At 32.5% G+C, this 19,679-nt stretch overlaps 1 protein-coding gene across 2 annotated transcripts in view; it reads left to right on the plus strand.

The window, feature by feature from the left end:
- The window catches only part of SMARCAD1_1 (ATP-dependent helicase smarcad1), an 83,343-nt gene extending 64,179 nt beyond the window's left edge, over positions 1-19,164 (plus strand). For both annotated transcript variants that reach the window (XM_051210544.1, XM_051210545.1), the window contains 6 exons: positions 4,288-4,383; positions 5,643-5,813; positions 10,430-10,810; positions 12,588-12,819; positions 15,632-15,807; positions 18,760-19,164. The gene's annotated coding sequence lies outside the window, so the exon portion shown is untranslated. The remainder of the gene's footprint in view (positions 1-4,287; positions 4,384-5,642; positions 5,814-10,429; positions 10,811-12,587; positions 12,820-15,631; positions 15,808-18,759) is intronic.
- Positions 19,165-19,679: the final 515 nt, after the last annotated feature.

A 19,679-nucleotide genomic window follows, 5' to 3' on the forward strand; every position in this document is an offset into this window, starting at 1 on the left:
TTAGTAGTACAAAGTACACTGACCCATAAATCTTCGCAATCGGTTCTTAGTTTTGCATTATCTGGCAAAGAGTGAAAGAGAATTTCATGGGTTATTAGGCTTCATGAAGTAAGTTTGGATGGTAGTATTTATGAACCAAATCACTCCCATAGATTTCCCATTAAGGATTATCAAAACAATAAGTTTCGTTTTTATAACAGATTAAGTGATTTATAAAATAAGTCGGGTGACTTAGGTGTGTGAGATGATAGTGTGTGCATAAACACTTGATCGGTAAGTGTCAACTAAACAGATTTCAGAAGACAAAACCACCCACTGATAAACCGATCAAATAACTTAAGGAATCAAAATTGATCATTTACGTACAAACTAGTTAATTCGAATCGTACGACTTGTATGACATTGTTTTATTTACTCAACCCTAGCACTGAATGTCATAAAAAACCAATGATCAGCCTCGGTAGATCGGGAAACCAGTAAGTCACGAGAACATCGTTGTATCACTGAACACTAGGTAACCCAATTAAGTGTACCATTTGAATCTTATTTGTAATCAAACACCAGTTACCTGGCCACCACCATGAAAAGACTAAAATATTGCGATTTAGAACACAGGTATATGAGCGAAGAATATTCTTTCCAATAATTTCTATTCAGATTCTATAATTATATGTCCAAAATTAATGATTCATAAAATTGGCCAGGTTTAAGGCAAAGTACATCATTTAAGTTTTCGATTGAGATCGTAAATCGATCGGTGTTAGACCACCATGGAAAACCTGAAGCACTGGACCGCCGTTTGGTTTTATTATAGAATGTGAATCAAGGATTGTATGTCATATAAAATATAGTAGTCAGTCAATGCTAGACCACCATGGAAGACCTGGAACACTGTTTCGTCCCAGTATGGGCCTCCTCAGCAGTGCCCACTCATGAACACAGGACCTGTCGGTTTCGTGCGCGAACGCTTAACCTTTACACCACTAAGTCGGTATCCAACGCTGTTAACGTCTAGCTTTGATTGACTCATCAATTCAACTATTAAATTACTAAAATCTCCACAAAACCCCCTTCTGTTATAAAATAAAATCGTTAATGTTTGAGTGACTAATATGAAGTGTTATCTTGAATCAGTCAAGTAAAATTGTGAGATAAATGATGATCAGAATAAATATGGTTAACATGGGATATGACAGAGAGAGAGAGAATAATGTAATTACAAATCAAAAATTACGTAATAGGTAAAATGATACGAATTAGGCAAGGATTAGTAGATATGGGGTGGATGCAGAATAAATCTCGCAAAAACATTGGCAGGTGTTATAATAATAATAACAATGATAAGTTTATGCTATGAAAATGAACATTAATAGAATTACTTCGCCACATCATAAACATGATCAACTAATTAGGTCAGAATTTGGCCAGGGTAAAAGGAGCGGTTGGAAATACTTCTCCCGGACGCAAAGCTCCGGAGTTTCGATCCGAATAGCAATTGCTTCAGCTGTCTGAAGGAATCTCACTCTGACGAATTTAGGCAGATTTCTGTTAACACGATATGTTATTGTGAACGATTGCTCCATGTTGGCTGTATAGCCCGTTTTTACCATAAAAATACAAATTCCTAGAACACCTGCCAATATAACTCGCTACACAAGAGCAGTTGAATTGACAGATACAGGAAGAAATGGCTAGTTTAGGTAATTTATATTTCAATCTCAAAGTGATCATCGGATGTGTAGAAAAAAAGAGTTGTAGTTTACCTGCATTAAAAGGCTTTGTATTACACTGTACAACTTTAGTATTAGCATTTTGCTGGATGCATTGCCTCTAAATTGTAAGCGCATATACAGTGACTTTTTGCTCACAGTTAGGGAATCCTTATGCTCTCTTTTCTCGGCTAAATGTTTATTTATTTTCTTTCAAGGTAGCGCACAATGCCTTTGTTTCCTCTTCAACTGCAACTAAGAAGCATATGGTCTTGATTCTGTAATGGAGTATCTTAATCAGATTGATTTTTTATTGTAAAGGGATAAAACTAAGAAAGTTTGTTTATTGACCAGTCCAAGTAGTTTTCTTGTTTAAGTTTGTTCTTGGTGACCCATCTATTCTCCTTGTAAGTAGAACATCTAGAAAGACTGTTCTGCCTCTATTTTCTTCCTCACATGTGAATTTTATAAACGGATAAACTTCATTAAATCACTTGAGTGTTTCTATCAGGTCGGTATGGTCGTTAAAAAGGATGAATGCATCGTCCATATATCAGAAATAAAATGAAAACTTTCCAGTTTGCTGTGCCAGTGAACCGTTTCGTAGTTTGGTGAGAAAAATGTCAGCTAATATGGGACCTAGTGGTGAACTCATCGTGGAATCACCCATTTGTCTACATATTTTGAATTTGAAGTTTACATTTTTAGCAAAAATTGCTTGATTATCTCCACAGAGATTGCAGTCTGTACTCTTTGTTCTCTGAGTTGTTCATAGATATATTCTACAGTCTCCCTGAGTGAGACGTTTGTAGACAATGACATTACGTCTAAGGACGTCGTTGTTTATCCTTTAGAGTTTATGTTTTCGGTCTTGTAGACGAACTGGAATACATCCTTAATACTATGCTTCACTAGGTGTTTGCGGAGTGATTGATTACTAACCACTTTGCTACAGTATGTTATGAATAATTGTACATATCCAAAAATTGGTCTTGTGTACCTTTAGTAGTTCGTATAACTTAAGTAAATGGTTACATATCGGCTTAATTATTTCGCATATGTTTGGCGGAATTACTTGTTGTACTCTGAGACTTTTTAAAGATCTGATCAGTTCATTCTCTGTCATATCACTGAGATCTTTTCAGTGGTTCGGTTTCTGGCATTTTAGATGGTCAATCAAGATGTTTTTCATCTTGTCAATATAGTCTTTTTGTTAAGTAAGCTAGTTCCCCTTTCTTTAACAGGTTTCGTAATAAACAGATTTCTGTCATGAATAAATCCATTAATAGCATCACGTTTTTTAGTTAAAATGCTTCTGTGGTTATATTTACTGTTTTCAAACTGATAGCAGCAATCAACCAGATTTGATTTCAAAACGTTCAAGTTCTTGACCGGAGGTCGGAACTAGATGTGATGTCTGACGATTTCAGTTTAAATTTATTTTATGTTAAAAACAATCCTAAATTCATATTCTATAATTTTAAATGATGTCCTTTGCGTTAAACCTGGCCAATTTTATGGATTATTAAGTTGGATATATAATTATAGAACTCGAATAAAAGTTATTGCAAAGAATATACTTCATTTATGCATCTGTCTTTTAATATGAGAATTTTTAAGCGATATTCAGACTTATCAACAATTTCATAGCTTATCTTAAAAAATATACAATAATTAAATTATTGAGAATTGTTCATTTTCGAAGAGTTTTCCAGAAGATAATCTATTTCATAGATACAATTCATTAAATTAAATTCGAAATTCTTTGGGATATTTTATCAAAGTAGTAAATTATTTATGAAACATGAATAATCTTGAAAGGTTTGTTGTTGTTATCTATAAAATATCACAGTGTATACATATATTATTTGCTTATAGCATAAATGTTTCATAACACACGAACAGAACAATAGTTGTTGAATAAAAACTTTTTCACATGAGATGTTTGATAACAAGTTACTTTTTACACGAATGGGATACCTGAATTTTGACTTTCACATTAGTCAACTTCACACTTCATCGATTTACATTATTGCAAATAGACTGAAATATTTATCTTCAAGAAACAGTTGGGATTAAATACTGATTATTTCAATAATGTATTCAACTCAGTAAAAAAGGTTTTGTATTGTGACAGTGGAATCCAGAAAAATTCGTTTCTTTTATTTGAGACTTGTCAGTCGTATATACTTGTATGAAAGCAGTGCGTTGATGAATATTGAAATATAATATTCACTAAATAATCCGATGAGTATCGTGATTCTACTGCGTAGTGCATAACTCCTTGGCATTTAAAGTGAATTTTACAATGCTTAAAACTTTATAGGAACATGCACAACGAGATTCCCGTAAAACAATCTCATGTATCCCAAATGATACGAAATTCAGATTTTTAGATTCCACTGCTAGTCATTGTCTAAGCTGTTGTTGCACTGGAGATTTCTACAATATTCCGACATCAGTCATCCTATGAGAAACTAGTCACTGAGGTATTGTATACTTAAAAAAAAAGTAAACACCTAAATAAACTATAAAAAAGGCATTGGATCATTATTCATAATTGTACTTTTGTTTCCAGTGTATTTTATCTGCTATAATTGTGGTAGCATTGAAAAATATCTTGACACAACCGAAGAAACTACCATATCTATGGAATACTTATAAACCAGATTTTGTAAGTAACACAACATTGTCTTTTATTGATATGTACATATAAAGCTTAGTTGATTTAACAAATAATTTACTTTTGATAGACTTGTTCATTCTTGTAAATTTATTAATGTGTAGAAAAGTGAAATGAATGACTATTAAACTACATTAAGTGGTTAGTCAAAAAGATGTTTCTTTTTATGTTATCAATTTAGTTCATATTAGTCGAAATCTTCACAAACCGTCTTTAGTAATAGTAATAATGTACACATTAGTAACAAAATTGTGAGGTTATTCTTGTAGTTTCAGTAAAAGCTGTGATCAATAAAATTCAGATGTGGGACAGTTGTCTATCAGTGGCATTAGAATATGGTTACATAATGCAGATAACAGATTAAAGTTTGATATGTAGAGCACTGAGTCTCGACTCAATGAGCTAAAAGTTAAGCTCTAGCTGCTAGGGCTGGGAAATTTGAATTCGATTCTTGGCGGGGTCAATATGCAGACCGAAGGAAACAAGAACAAAGACAGACTAAACATCATATGCAACAGAAATTGAGGCAACTTCTTCAAACACTTCACACGACAATGTGACTCCCCTCTCCATCTACCTCTACATGAACATCAGTTAGGTGTTAAACATCACAACATAGCTTCACTCGCAACAATGCATGTAGACAATTATCGACATGCTTTCGATTGGGGAAAAGTCGAAATATTGAACAGTGAACACAAACAAAACAAGAGGATTTTTACAACTCCAACATTCTGGCCACAGATCGATAACCAGACACATGGAAATCGACTCAATCTATCGAACAATAAGGAAGACGATAAACACCTGAAAGATCAGTTATCAGATGATAGGTGAAAACGACCAAGATAAACATTCGAATAACCACCACACATCAATGAGAAGCGACCAATGAAATTGCAGGTCAGACGATTGTGGAAAATTTCTAATAATTTACTTCTTACTGGAGTGTGTGATAATGATGTTCTCGAGAAAGACAATGATTAACCCAAGATCAAGAAATTCAGCTCAGCGAACAGAACACCACCAGAATCCTCATCATGAGCTACAATATTATCCATTATCTCATACTAACAATTATAATAATCACTCAGGTTACAAAAGATAATTAATTTGATACCTTTATGTCGTGTTGATTGACATTGTGTATTTAACAAACAATAAGTGCAACATTTAAATTGCTTACAAAATGAAATTAAGACAGATAACACATTATTTTATGGACGTTCAATCTTTTTTTCTTTGAACAGTTTCTATTCACTGTAACATTTTTGGGCACTATCATACTTGATGTAACTTACGGTCTGTTAGTTGGTCTAATCTCTTGTCTTATTGTATTAACGGAAAGACAACGAAGCATCAAACTACTGGAATTGTGCAATATCTCAGGCACAGAACTTTATGTTCATAAACATTATGAAGTAAGCTAAATTGTTAATAATTTATTTTGTATTGGTTGTTTGAATCATCCCATTGATGTTTAGGATTGAAATCAATCAGTTTGTTATTGGCATATGCTCACCTTGCGCGGATTGCCTTGATATTGACTTAAGTCACAAGCATAATTAATACAGATGGATGGTGGTCAGCAGTGGGACTCAGGACACGTGTTTTGTCCTATTCGAGGCTCTTCAGCTGGATTTACCTACGTTTTAGAGTTGATGTTCGCTCTGGGACTCGAACTCAGTACCGTTCGCTTCAAACGCCATCACGTTATCCACTCAGCAAATGAGTCCTGATAGCCACTGGCTTGTGCAATGGGATGAAGTTTTAATTCATTTTTTATTGGTTTTTTGGATCTTTACAAATACAATACATCACATTACGTATGCCAGCATTGTGATTAGTTTAGTGTTTTCCTAAGAATAATTTGTCATTCACGTAACGAAAAATAGTTGCTTTCTTTCTATGTTTCATCAGTATAATATAATGCATTTTCCATATGTAGTCGCGTGGTTAGTATTTTTTAACAGTCTCATCAACTTATAATTTGTTGTGCATTTTTAAAAACATCTATTATGATTAAATTACTAATTCAATGTTACGTCAGTTCACTGATACTTTCGCAAATACTCGAATTCGGTGACTGCTATACATATTTTCCCCAACAAAGTTAAGTTACGGAAATTCATGGCGTAGTTATCCAACTAACTAGCGCTTTTTATTCTCCTGCAGGAAAGAAATATTTATGGGGATTATTCACTGAATAGTAACTAATGTCATGTTTCTAAGTAGTATTCATCACAGATTTTTTATAATTGGGGTACCATTAAAAACCAAAGAGCACTAGACAACTGCATTGATCTAGTACGGAACTTCTCCACAATGGGTATCCACAACCCCACTGGGGATAGGGTTTAATAATTTAAAGCCTCGTGATGAGCATTAAACTGTTAGGACTGATTTAACGTCCAGGAGTACAATATTTAATCCAATCAATATGGAATACAGTGGGACGATCATACAATGCTGTTGGTGACAACTACTTCAATCCCATCGGTTCTGACTTTTTATTAGAACTTTAGGAACATTTTGAGGTAAGTCACAACGACCTATTTATTATAGCTTAGTCAGCTTAATTTGTAGTTAATATTCATAGATGTTCTTTTTTGAAGAGTTTCAGTTAGAACGTTACAGCTATCTAGTGTGTCTTAGTTTCAGTGATACTCCAAATGATGAATACGATCTATAAATTAAATAAATCTCTACTAAACCATAGCCCAAAATCATGCCATTTCTGTTCAGACCATAGTGTTAAGCCAATTAGAGCTGTAACCATAACTTGATTGATAGAAATCGATGAATAATAAGGATTAAACAAAAACATCATTGATTACTATTCAGTGATCACCCAATAACGTTTTTTGGTGCTATTCATGTCTGATAGATCGAATTATTGACTATCAAGTTGTTTAAGTCTATTATATGTGCCCTCAAGTAAACAAAATATGAGAAGTAAACCAATACTAACGTCACTTTCGGCTGAGGTTGTTCGTCATATTTTCAACGTTCATTTAACGTGTTTTAAACAACACTGTAGGTAATTTATCTGTCCACTAAGCGGATGAGTGTTGCTTATTGGTAGATAATTTACGTTCGATATTTCCTTTCAAGTTCTCAGTTTAATATGTTTATGCTTTCAGTCTTGTATATTGTACTGCACTATAGTCCTATATTCATAGAAAACAGTTGGGGGAGAAATCTCTATGCCCGAAATAAAACCTTTGGTGAGAATTAAATGTAATAGTCAGCATTCACCTATGAAATGAACTGGTAATTGAGTAGAAACTCTGGGTGATGCACACTACTTAAACAGTGAAGACGGAAAGATGAAGCGACCTAGGAAGTTGTGTATTAAAACTTTGACTTTTCAGTCAAATGCTTAATCTCTAGACCAATGAGTCGGCATTTAACGGTGTTAATGTCTAACTTCAATCGATCTATGATCTTGCTCAACCCTTTATCCGTTATCTGAATTGGATAATTGTTTCACACCCAACACGGATCGGACTTCACTGGTCATGGCCTCTCACTAGAACTCTAGAAAATCCATCTTGGAACTAGGACGAAACGGCCTTTCAGTGCTCCCAGGTTTTTAATGGTGGTCTAGCCTAGATCAACTCATGAATTAAACTATTAAAATATAATAATGTCTGTTATCTTTATTTTCATATTTTTATATTATTATTATTTTCGTTATTATTTTTGGTTCAAAATCATTATTAGTCTCCCTAATACATGACTTATTTACATGGCATTCATCCGACTTTATTATTCCTTACTAAAATTATGTACAGTTTTTACACATTATAGTCTTTTAAACATTTGATCCTGTTTGTAATTGCACTATTATTCCTCTCACCTTTTCTGACCCATATTTATCCCGATCATGGATTTTAAAATTTCACTGAATATATAAGCTGATTCAAGTTAATGTTGCATATGAGCTATTTCAATATTAACAATTTTAAACTGTTTAACATGCTATAACTTCAAACATTGCACTTTGCCCTAAACCTGGCCACTTTTTTGGGTTAATAATTTGGATAGATAATTGTAGAACCTGAAAAAATTTTATTGAAAAGAATATTCTTCTATACACCCATAATCCCCGTGCTGGATTTGGCCAACGCATATGACGAAAATGGATTTCATGCTGAACAAATCATCCAAATATTCCGTTCTTGTATTCATTTTTTTGTAACTTATTTCGCAATAGTATTTTCTGTATATGCAAAAATATTTCTCTTAACAAACAACAAAATACAAAAATAATAGGAGGGGAACGCCCAAAATAAATCGAAGAGAAAAGTCTAAAAAGCCAATCGATTAAATGTTTTTTTTTCTAAGGAAACAACATCCACAAATAGAATATCATACATGTCCGTTTATCTATCATGTATTATTTTTCCTACCAATATATTTACTAGTTTACGAATTTTTTAATGACTTACCTTTCACTATGTACTACACAGAAGAAAGTCACTTAGTTGAGAGGTTTATTTATCAGTTGTTTTAGAATAGTGTATACTTTTAAAGTTGAGTAATGGTACTCCGTAACTTATCGTAGCCCCTTGAATTGTTACCGTCATAACCTGACTAAACCGTAGTTAATTTTTAATACACTGTCGAGATCTATATAAAATTTGAATAACTACTTTTTATCGTAGTTTACTATCGCTTGAGAATTGAATCAGTGACTGACTTTCTAGTTGTTCGAATCGATAAATAGTTGATCGTCGATGTCATATGAAGATAGAACTGACACGAATATATTGTGGTTTAAAATATGCACTGCTGGATGTCAGTCCAGTGGTTTAAAGATATCGTGATCAATGACAAGTTTGAATGTTCTAAGAGTATGAGAAATCTCAAACTATTAGTGTTCAGCTTTTTAGTAATCAACGGTTCTTATTAAGTCTTCGAATAATGTCAAGTTCATGATGTAAATGACCTTCTGTAATGGCTGGTTCTATGTCAAGCTTACATAGGTTACTCTAGCTTCTGAACAGACCAATTTATTCATTCTTCTCAAGCCGCATTTTGATCTTGTTGATTATTCTTTTATTAACCCTGACTGTTTTCATATGATTGTATATGTTGATTACTAACCCTATTCATCACATGTCAGTAATTTATTTTTAGTCTGACTATAAATATTGAGTTACGCTTGATCAGATCGAGTTGGCTCATTTGCCTTCTCATCTGGGCGTTACTTCGTTTCGTTTCATTTCGCTTCGTTTATTTCCCTGAGTTTCCCTGGTTGTCTGTTCGGATCAACGACTGTATGAAATATACGTATATACAATCTATCCTCGCAACTGGCTTATTTAATTCCGTTATTCACTAACGCGAGTTAAGTTAATAATTGTATGCGGGGATTGACCGCATGTATTTTTCGATAACTATCATCATACAACCTAAATGGAGTCAGATTAGGGTCACTAAACTTCAATGAACGATAACTATTTAAAAATAATATAATATACTTATGAGATATCTAAGAAATTACCACTAGAGAATCATGGAGATTGTTGAGTTTTTAATTGAGATCATGAATTAGTCAATGTTAGACCAACATTGAAAACCTAGAAACAGTGGACGCTCGTTTCGTACTAGTATCGGAATCCTCAGGAGTGCAAACCCACGACCCCGCACTCTGTACTCGAACCCAGGACCTTGTGAGGCAGTTACTGAAGATAATGGAGGACGACCGTGAAATATCGTGGATTGGTTGAAGTTAAACATTACCACCGTTGGATGCTGGCTCAATGGTCTATAGTTTAAGCGTTCGCGTGTGGGACCAAAGGTCCTGGGTAAAACTACTGAGTGCAGAATCGTGGAAGCGCGCTGTTAAGGCGTTCCATATTCGGACGAAACGACCGATCGATGCTTCCAGGTTTTCAATAGTGATCCAATATCAATCAGTTCATGATCCCAATTAAAATCTAAGAAAGTATTTTCAATTTCTGTCTTTAAACTCTTTGCGGGTTTTATGTATATACTATTGGATATTATTAATTTTCGTTTTCTCAAGCTATTAACCAAAACGCAAATAGATAAAACTCAATCTGATTATCTATTGTCATCGATCAAAGCAATACGTGTTCTAGGTTCATTAAACTTTTCATCAGCTGAAAACTTCACAAATCGCATTTACAAGACAATTAATAATATGATGTTAGATGAAGATTTCAATTATGTTAATAATAATGTATTAAGTCATCACAATGGAATTAATGATAAAATACAAGATGGGTATCACAATCATTGTCAGTTAAATGAAGCATCTGTGAATACAAAAGATAGTAAGAATAATATTTATCAACTTTCGAAAATTTTAAATGAGAGAAACGGAACAAAATCCGATGATAATTACTTATTGAGAAATAGTAATGTTGTCAGTAAATCAAGTGATGTGAGTAATTGTTTACAAATGTTTTTCTAAAAAAAATTATTATCGTTTTCAAGTAATGTTAAAACGTATATGTGAAGCGGTTGAAGGGAAAGGATTAGATGTTCTAGCAATAGGTTTCGTGCAGGTTGTCACTTTTTCAACAAGGTAGATTTAAAATCTGGAAAAAATTGCTTTCACCTATGAGGTTCTATACCATATCCTTTACTATCATAGAGTGCGTTGCAATACAATTCATATACGAAATAACGTAGGGTACACAATAAAGCAGTTCAACAGTGAAATTTCTTATCTTCGGAAAATATGGTCAGATATTGACAGAAAATATGACGTGCTGCCAATAAATGTTAGATTTTATAGATTTTCTAATTAAATAGATGTATGTAATGGTAAACTGTACTGAACATTTATTCTCATATGATATAAAATATTTAAGTGAACCATTCAAGTTTTAATTATCATAACTGGACATTTGCATAAATAACTATTTCATTCACTGAAGTTCAGCTTATAACCAACCGCTTACGTTTCTATACATTTAAAGTGTTAAATATGAATTTGTTAGCTGAAAAAAATTAACCCATATTAATGTTTTCCAACTCATAATATTATACAAAATTGTAAATGCATGCAGGAACGATGCAAAAATCTAATAGTCTCATGGAACAAACATTCACAAATTTCATCAGACAAAATCACCATTTCAAAAACAATAATATGGCTTATATTATTACTCATACAATGTTTGCTTCCTATAATCGATATATCACGATTCTTTAAGTCATGTTATGTGTTTGATTATCAATGAACATGTGAAAGAACATTACAGGAATTCATCTTTCATGCCGTCAATATTTTCTACATAAAATTTTAGATTAATGACTTGACAAATTTCCATGCCACCATTTCACCAAGCCCGCATTTAGTGGCAAAAATATTTCTATTTGAGATTTATTTTCAGAAAACTTCTTTCCAATCTAATTCAGTTTCTCATTTAACTGATCTTTATCATCTTCGTTGCTGTCACTGTTGAGTATATAGCAATCGACAAGATTCATTGTGATCTCCTCCTACTCTGTTTTGAATAACGATTTGATGATTGTGGATACATGAGATTCCCATCCTATAAGCGCTCTACATGCTTCGTTCGATATCATCAGTACAACTCTGTGTGTGCGTAGCATCTTTCTCTTCTTCATGATCAGAGTACAACAGAAACTCTCCTGAATCTAATATTTACTATCCGGATTTGTTCCAATCGATTTCACTTTTTCCATGCACCGTCAAGTTATATCTCCTCATTTCTGCAGTTGTTTTATTTGTCATACAGGTCTCGCACATTATGCTGACATTCCAATTATCTATGTTAATTGCTGCTCTAGTTGTAGAGATAGGCATGGGCTTCATGATATCTGAAGGATCTCAGATTTCATCATATAGCTTCATAGCTCTTTTATATGAAGACCGTTTGACTCCTAAGACAGAGTTCAAAAGGTTTAAATGATATTTTGTGATTAGCGTGTTTTTTATAAGTTTGTATTCTAGTGGATGTGGTTGCTAACCTTACGTCCTAAACGTGTAACCGTAGAATCTTTGCGGGAATAGTTGTAATCAGGTATAAGATTGAGAATAAACTGAGTTTAGTTATTGATATTATAAATAAAATGTCCTATACAGTTACTCGATGATTGTTCATATACAATTTAGACTTCTATTTTTGTTTTCTGTTTTACACTTCCCCATCCTTCACCTAAATTTGAATGTACCGAAATCATTTCAGACACTCAGGACAGAAAGATGTAATTTGTCTCATCGTCAAACTGAACCAAATCTACCTTCGTTACATGTTGACCTGCATGACTTTCTAATGAAGCATGATGGGGAAAAATTACGAAGATTTCTTTTGTTGGACATATCTGGAATTACTCACATTGATCCAGCTGGGGCTGCTGCACTCACAGAAATACAACGAAATTTGTATAAAAACAATCTCTTTGTGATTCTATGTGGAGGTAAAAGTATTTCTTAATTTTCAAGGTGTTTTGTTCTTTGAACTAGATTGTTGAATAGTCTAGCTTTCATCAACACACACTCCAGTAAGAAGTAAATTATTAGAAATTTTCCACAATCGTCTGACCTGCAATTTCATTGGTCGCTTCTCATTGATGTGTGGTGGTTATTCGAATGTTTATCTTGGTCGTTTTCACCTATCATCTGATAACTGATCTTTCAGGTGTTTATCGTCTTCCTTATTGTTCGATAGATTGAGTCGATTTCCATGTGTCTGGTTATCGATCTGTGGCCAGAATGTTGGAGTTGTAAAAATCCTCTTGTTTTGTTTGTGTTCACTGTTCAATATTTCGACTTTTCCCCAATCGAAAGCATGTCGATAATTGTCTACATGCATTGTTGCGAGTGAAGCTATGTTGTGATGTTTAACACCTAACTGATGTTCATGTAGAGGTAGATGGAGAGGGGAGTCACATTGTCGTGTGAAGTGTTTGAAGAAGTTGCCTCAATTTCTGTTGCATATGATGTTTAGTCTGTCTTTGTTTTTTGATGTATAGAAACAAAATGTTCCTGAACTCTACTAATTGATATTGAAGACGGTAATGTTAACGTTTCCGATAAAGCATTTATATATTTTATTTAGACAATTAAGATTTTTGGCTATATTTGGTCGAGATAAGATAATAGTATTCTCTTAACGTACAGATTATATACGTGTATGTTATCCCTTTTAATTGTTTATTTACCAGAAAAAAGACGAATACAGTTAATTAAAAAAATACTACAAATCAATTTGGGGAACGATGAGATCTTGTGTCTTTTTCCATTAGACTTTAGATAATAGATTTTTCCAAGAAAATAACAACCATATTATAAAACTCATGGCTGAATCTTGACCATCGTTTAGTTTGGACCAAGTTTTTCTGAATAGCTTGTACCATTCAGTATCAAATAAACTTTACATCAATACTACCAAGCAGATTTCGATATCACCTTTGTGAAATGTATTCCTAACAAGTTATTCTACACTTTGATGTACACTCAGTCGTTGTAGTAATGTTTCCCTAAACATGTAATTAGTCTTTCATTTTCAACGGTTTGATATCTATTTAATGTGATAACGATCTTTCCCGCTCTACAACTTTGTAGAATGAAATTCAACTCTCAAAGTCTATCGTTTGTTTTATTGATTAAAGATTCATAACCTTTGATGTTATCACTAGAATTTTTTTCAACTGTTTATTGTTTTATGACAAAAAAGATGATTCGTTTTAATGTCATGTTTAGTTTTTTTTAACCTAATTTAACTGAAGCACGAACAATCAATTTAGCAGAATAACGTGAATCACATATTTCACGGTTCTCCATCAGCTGCTTAATACCTAAACATAATAATATGAATCATTCAAAATCAGTATACACACTTTATATCATAACGTCAGCAGAGGTCTCGTCAACGAGGATGAATTAAAAGAGCAATAAGTATGAAAAAAATGTTAAGAGATGTTTATGTGCTAAATGATGTGAATATTTTTAAAATATGTAAGAATATTCTAGAATAAACGGCCAAGAATATGAAAACATAATTATCCAGGGATAATATATTAGTCTTAAATTTACGTAACTCTTAAACGAATTAACTAATAAACACATATCAGATAAGAATTGAAAATGAATAATTTATGTCATGAAAAGAATAATCCCATGGCAGATATTTGTGAATGAGTTCACTAGGAGCAAGGCAAGACTAACAAATGAATGTTTCTGGATGCATCAACTCGTTTTGAGTCTTTTTATGACAATTGTTTCGGTAAACCGTAGTAAAATCGACGTTTTATCGGAAATCCGAAATAATTGTTAAAATTCAAACAACTATGGTGTGTCTTTATTCTTCGTTTTTTTGATCAAAAAATAATTGTCAATCTTAAGTAAAATTAACAAAAATGAGAACAAATATGGATTAATCACTCGAGACTAGGAAGCATTGAACATCACTGATCTCCCCGAGTATCGAATCCAACACCTTTAGGTAGTGTAACAAACGTCCAAACCTTTGACATTGATTTGGCATCCAATTGATTCACGACTAGTATCATTTCTAAAATTAGACAACAAAAGATAAGATGATATTGACAATCAAGACAAGTTAACATCTACCTTTAACTTGTTTATTTCAATTTAATTCTCCAAAGAGAGTAGATGAAATAGTAAATTTTATTTTTAATCGTTAGTAAATTGTTTTAAAGTTGAGTTGTTTTTTTAATTTGTCACAAACGTCACTTTGTTATTTCGATGGATAGGTTATTCAAAGATCTTATATCTTGAATTAACCATTCCAGGTAATTTTTAAATATATCACAAGCAGTATGCTAGTGGTCGTCTTTGAAGACTGTCATCCTAGTAGATTTTTCTTGAGAAAACACAATGTCGTTGTGCTTTGTCAACACTTTCTAAAAAGTACTTTAAACTCAAAAGTGCCTTCCCATTAATGACAAAAGAACAAATTGACTGTGGATATACCACACAAACAATCAGTGATCAAGTTTAATCGGGAAGCTTGATTGATTTGTTCGTCATTCTTAATTAGGATCATCAATGATTTATTTTGTAATATTAAAATAACTCATCTGTTTGTGTTGAACATTTTAATTGGAGAACGACATTAGTAACATGAAGACGTTTCGAGTAACGTTTTTCTCAGGGCTGTTTGAACGTCAACATATTAAAAGTTATCATTTAAATAAAATCTTTTTACTCATCTATTCACACTTAATACTAAGGATATATGTTAAATGAATCCGCGTTTGCTTGTAGATCCAACTCCATTCAAATGTTTATCTGCATGTGACTGGTATGTCTGTCCTGGTTTGAAATCAATCTATCCTACATTATATGATGCTGGAGCTGTTTGTGTTAAGTTGCTTTGTCAAGATGAATCAAATCCAAGGAGAAGCTCAGGATCACGGGTAAATGGTACGAATAGCGAATAAGTGAGTGAGTTAGTGTACATTTTAGTATTTCACGATTTTATGGTTTAAAACAAACGTTCAGTCTTGAAGAACCATAGGGTATTGAATAGCAATTTTATTCAACCCTGAAATTAACAATAATTATGAAGCTACGATCCATTTTGTACTTAATAGTAGAATACCATAACTAGCCCTTTGGCAATTGGAGGGGGTGTTAAATTGTTTTGTTGTAAAGCTGTTCATAACAGAAATTCATAAACCTAACTTGTGCACTGTCTTAAACTCATTAATAAATAGTATATGGTGTCTTTAAATAAATACTAATGACTGCAAGGTTATGGCCCTCTTGGCTTTCTTTTACGGTCAAGCTGTTGGTCTGATAGCTGTCCATTAATATTTCTTACTGTGAAATAAATCTGAATCCCAAGAAGGGTGACAGTTTCTCAAGGATTGTTAATTCGCCTTGCTTAAAAATCCTAAACAATAGGAAACCTAATTTGAGAGTTCACAACCAACCTCTTTCAAGTTCTTGACATTAAAAGAAAGTTCATCATAATTATGAGTAACTTAGAATAAAATTGGATTTACAAATAAACGTTCTTAAAAGACATTTTTAATAATATCATTATAGGGTTGTGGACGTTATGTTTTATTTAGATTGTGAACCGGTCAGTGTTGGATCACCATTGAAAACCTGGAAACACTAGACGGTCGTCTCGTCCTAGTATGGGACTCCTCAGTAGTGATTGTTTGGTTTTCCGTCAGTTAAATCATCAACCACCTTTCACTTTATTTCGAATGGTAATTCTTCGTTATTGAACACAACGGCATGTGCACACATATATTCACTGATTGTGGATTGACGAGACATTTTAATCAGCAAGCTGCATATTACCTATTAACAAAATCAGCGATATTTTAGACTGATGAAAAATACACTTGTATGCTTAGTTTTTGCTATCAAGTCAAGAGTTGTGTGAAATCTGATCCATTAAAAGTGATAACAATATTCATGCTTATCACATTCTGTCTATACTTGCTAAGCAGTTAATGAGATCTGTCTCACTGACCTAGAAGGTGATGAAACCGATGAGAAAACAATAAATTCGCGGTCTTTTTTTATCGAAAATATTGATCTAGTTAGTTTGCATATGATTTAATGTTCTCGGAGGTTAATTCGCATTTTCGTTCCAGTCATTAGCATCAAGCTAACTTCTTTAAATAGAAAACGAATGTTAAACGTTGATCACAATTACTTTCCATATACCAGATTATATGGAGCTCGATGAGATGACTAGCTATATTGCAAGTCTGGAGTATGAGAAATAATCAGTATTTAATACACTCAGTCATTGAATAAAAACGTTCGTACTCAAACTATGAGCTGAAATGAAGAAGTGGATTCATAGTCTTAAACTCATGACTGACTAAACTATGTAGCTGAAATGGACTCTATTTCAAATGGAAAGTTTCAAGATGGTGGAGAAGATTCAAACTGTATTTTATTTGACACAAAATTGATTGTCTAGCTAAGATCAAATCATGATGTAAACTATGAAGATTCAATAATTTCCACATGCACCTTATATCAAAAAAGAATATTAACGTGTTATTTAGTGACGGGTTTCAAGATGTGATTCCAGGAGTTCTGATGATACTTTGTGGCTACTGGAAGTTAGACATGTCGGGTGTGAGGCACTTATCCACCAACAGAAATAACGAATTATTTCGTGACAGCGCAGATTGACTAAAGTTGGACACATAAACCATTAGAACTTGACTCAGTAGATTTACCATTAGGCTCTTGCTGTAGATGTGAATATTTTGGGTTGGAACCCCTGAAGAGATGATAGATGCGCACAGCTAAGTAATCCCACACTAGGATAAAACAGTCGTCTAGTACTTCCTGGTTTTCATTGGTTGTTTAACTACAATCAGGAAAAACGCGCTAACAACAACAAATAACACATAATACGTATCCTTAAAATGACCAAACAGATCAATCAACTTAAAATGACTCATTCATTTAGTAGTAGCTATGTGGCTTAAAAAGCATAAATTTAGAGAATGTGCAAATAGACTATAATAGTTAATGTTATTGCGAAGCAAACTTACTAAGTACTTATTAAAATGAGAAGAATTAACTGCTCAATTTTCAGTGATTCACGGGACTTAACTCTATATTATGCTACAAGGATCCTAGAAAGTGAAAACAAATTTATGTCTTACATGTGATTTATGGCAGATCATGCTGGAAACATGAACGGTTTAGATATTACGATAGATTACTAAAATATTAAAAGATATTAGTCCAAATCTTCAAACGAAATATTAATTACTTTGATACGTCAGATAAAATGAACTGTCACAATCTTTGTGGACAGGTTATCTTTATTTAATCCAACCTTTCACTATAAAGATTATCACCTAATTTCATCCCATAAAAGTTTCATAAAGCTTTATTTAAATAATTAATCTTTTTAAGTAAATTGTGGACTCCAGGTATTTGTATTTCTTTACTGTTAATAATTAAACTGACTTTGACTATTCCTCCATTCAGCATATGGGTTTCTGTAACAAATGTTTAAATATTGCATAGATTAATAATTCACTTTTATTAAAGATCGTTGGATTAGCAATACGCATTTCAGTTTGTAAATATATGATATCTTTATATCTGTTAAAGGATCTTACCTTAAGTGATTACTCTACAGGGGTTTCAATTACTGAGTACTAGTTTTCACTTTCCGTTTAAATATTAACACAGATAAATTCAGCTGATTAATGTTGGATAAGATAAAATGCTTATCTCTATTCAAATCTTAGTCTTTCCTTAGAATAATTCTGTAGTTACTGGATATGTAATGACCTTCTGTTACGATTAATAATATTTTACTTATTAACACATATTATCTTTGTATGATACTAATCACTATGTTCTTTTTTTCTTTCTTCCAAATTCATATGTTTTAGAAAACTCAATAGTTTTTAACGGTACATAATTAAATTACTCGAAATAATTTAATAATTATATAATAATCATTGAAAAATTTATTTAAATGATTTAGAGTACATTTTTCTCATTAATTAATCAATGTTATATTGAAATACAATATTTCTAATCAATTTATAATTAAACATTTTGTGAATTAGTTCAATAGTTTATTGATTATTTTATTGATCTGTCTTTCAGAAAGTGCTATTTACTTTAATATTGATTCATTTTAACTAAAGATAATATTGATCATAAAACAAAAAAAATCAATAATTCATGAATTTTATGTTATGTATAGAATACTAATTCAATGTAAATCATTTGACGTTTTTATAAGTTCACGTTAATTAATAAAATAATTATTAAAAAAAATTATTTTCGAACTGACTAGTTTTCTAATTTAATTTATTCACTTATATAAGAACTTGTCTATCACATCATATTCATAGCTGAATGTTAGTGATAATGACCTATTATTGTGACCACAATTACCTCTAGTTTGCAAAGAAAGAGGCCCGTCGTATCATTGAAGAAGAAATGGAAACGATTCAGTGAAGTTATATGGAATGGATAGATTATGTTTAGTAGTGTAATCCAGGACATATATATCGATTAATTTTGGACTCGTCTGCTAGATCTAACCTCATTACTACTTTGATGTTCATTCACGTTCAGACTCGAACCGAATATTTTTCTATTCGAACGCGAACTTGTTATTTGCAGATCTACTAGGTTTAAATAGTCACTATTTTGTTCAAGAAATATAGTTTCTATACTATTATAAGTGTGGGTTTGAACTGTCTGGTTGTTAACATTCGTAAATAAATTTTGTATTTGTTGGCGATTGTTCATTTGATTTCGATTGTTTCGATATGGTCCTTTTGTTATACGATATATG

This window comes from Schistosoma haematobium, chromosome ZW, assembly GCF_000699445.3.
Source record: "Schistosoma haematobium chromosome ZW, whole genome shotgun sequence".
Taxonomy (NCBI): domain Eukaryota; kingdom Metazoa; phylum Platyhelminthes; class Trematoda; order Strigeidida; family Schistosomatidae; genus Schistosoma; species Schistosoma haematobium.